Source organism: Gossypium arboreum, chromosome 4 (assembly GCF_025698485.1).
Source record: "Gossypium arboreum isolate Shixiya-1 chromosome 4, ASM2569848v2, whole genome shotgun sequence".
Lineage (NCBI taxonomy): Eukaryota > Viridiplantae > Streptophyta > Magnoliopsida > Malvales > Malvaceae > Gossypium > Gossypium arboreum.
The window spans coordinates 23,568,062-23,570,554 of NC_069073.1; the positions used below are offsets into that span (position 1 = coordinate 23,568,062).

Consider the following 2,493-nt stretch of genomic DNA (forward strand, 5'->3'; position numbering starts at 1 on the left):
TCAAAGCAATGTGCTTATACTCTTATGAATGTTAAAAGGTCGTTGTCGAGCAATGTGAGCATCATAAATACGTGCGAGCTCTTTGGATTAATAGCCCATTTACTTGGAGCCACTTGTGGAGACTCTATTTTGATGAGTAAAGTACTTTATTTGGTTGAATTTATTATTTTAAATATCATGATAAGTTTAGTTTTTAAAAACTTTTAAATTTCGATGTTATATATGATCCGTTGGTATTTGGTTCACATCCCAAATGAGTTCCAACTGTAGGGACAACTTAGGGCCAATATTCTTCATGTTGGGGACTAGTGCACCCATTTAGTTGGGCCTTGAGAAATTTGTTTTGGACTTGTAACTCTTGATATTTCTGAACAATATAAATATGCGGATTCTTTACTAACAGGTGTTAACGGAGGTCCTATAGTGACCGAGTTAGTAAAGGATCGTGCCCACGGCTTCAGTGAGCTAGCTAAGGGAACATAGACCACAATGGTTCATGGGAATCCACAAGGTTTTGTTCATTAGGGGGGTAGAGGGACATCTGATTGGTGCTACAATTGGGTGTATTATGGTTTTTGTTAGGAATGATTCTTTGAGGGTAAAGATATGATTTTTTTTACTCTGTTTTCGTATACAACACTGATTGTTGATACAAAGATTATCGTCAGGGGTGTTTAGGATTATTGGATGTCGAGAGCATTCCATATGTTTGGCAAAGTCTAAGCAGAGTTTTTGTAATAGTAGGTTGTCTTGCGTTTTAGGTGAAGAGGATGAAATTTTATAACGAGTTTGAACATTGTCGCGGGTCTCATTCAACAAAAATCCTATCGCCTGTATTTAAAGAGTTAAGTGACATGCAATCAGATCAAGGAGTGCTGAAATTGACTTTATGTGATTTTGTAGAAAGGAGTCTCTTGAGGAGGTTTTATTTATTTATTTATTTATAACAATCTGAAATTTAAAAAAAAAAAAGTATACATGTTGAGTAGTTTAAAAGAAAATGAAGCATATTCATTGATATGATATGCATACTTGTATTTTCTGCTTACCTAAATCCAGGTAACATAGGTCCCAACTAAATCCATTGAACAATATATATAGCAGGGTCAAATCAACCTTTTGGTTGGTAGTTATCCTGTCAATATAAAGACCAAAGAGAACAAATCACCCGCATTTTCGTGGTGAGTTGTAAAAAGTTGATCCGAACCCTTTATTCCTTTAAGATCTATAATCTCCTTTTAATTAAGTAGGAAATGAAATACAAAGAAGCTAGAGAATATTTAATTCAACTACTCCAACATTCAATTTATCCATTATACTGATTGTCGTCAATCAATCTTACTTGATTGAATCCTTCGTCTAATGAAATTTTGACTGACGAAAAATAACAATAAAATGCACTAAACAATAACAATATTCTTAGTCATTTGCATCAAAGGGATTTTACAAACATGATTACAGCAGTGCCATTCATTTCCACAAGCATCCTCATGTGTCAATATGCTATAAGTAATGCAATATTGAGGCAGGTTCCTTATGATTAATCTGGGTTCTGATCAGGCACATCGTCGCTTCTGAAAACAAATGTTCGAATCGCAGTTTCTACTATCAGCAACAGCTAGAATCACAAGAGTTGAGACCCTGGAAAATGATTGGAATATAAAGGAGATAGGTAAGAATCCATGCTATGCATTCCAATGTTAATATAACCAAATTGATGACATGATTGACCTAGTTTCAAGTGGTTTGGTGATAAACTGACTAACTCTGATATTGGCACGGCTCAATCAGATTAAAGGACTCAGCCAGTCACTGAGAGATTTGATCTGATTGAACCGTGCCAACATCAAATTTTCAACTATTTTATCAATGGAAAACAAAGAAGAGAAGTCCATCTGATAGCCTCCCAAGCAGCAAAGATCACAGCCTCGCCAGTCACAATTGATGAGAATGAAGCAAAAAAAAAAAAAAAACAGATGAATAAAACACTAACATATGCAGTATTACATATTTTAGAATGTAGAATGGTTAGGATGTTCAAATCTATGCTTTATATATAGGGATAAAAAAGTGGGATTATTAATTGTAAAGAAATTTCATAATTTGATTCAAATAGTAATTGATGCACAGAGAAGTTTTCATTGCTTCTATTGCACCTAATTTGTTAAAAGAAATGCCTAAAGAACGTGGGTGGGAGGACCCTCATTTTATATTAATTTGCTTTCTAATCATCGTCATCAAATCATCATCATTGCTGATTGATGATCATCTTGGTAAGTAGGATCAAAAGCTATTGCACCTTGCAATTTTCAGGAAGAAAGTTTAGCCTTCTCTTTTCGATATCAACCATACCTATTTTCACTTCTAAGATCTCTCATATATATATAAACTGAAGCAATAAATACCCAAGGCAAATTCTTAGGACATTGGCCTATATATGTGCGATAGTTCATATAGGAAATTGAACTTAAGCATTGCCAAGAAGGGTAAATA

At 34.3% G+C, this 2,493-nt stretch overlaps 1 long non-coding RNA gene across 1 annotated transcript; it reads right to left on the bottom strand.

Annotated features, from left to right (window-relative positions):
• Positions 1–1,209: 1,209 nt before the first annotated feature.
• LOC128291903 (uncharacterized) lies at positions 1,210–2,173 on the bottom strand. Its single transcript, XR_008281889.1, has 2 exons — positions 1,732–2,173; positions 1,210–1,641 (listed from the first exon to the last, which is right to left on the bottom strand). It is a non-coding gene; the product is annotated as an uncharacterized LOC128291903 (long non-coding RNA).
• Positions 2,174–2,493: the final 320 nt, after the last annotated feature.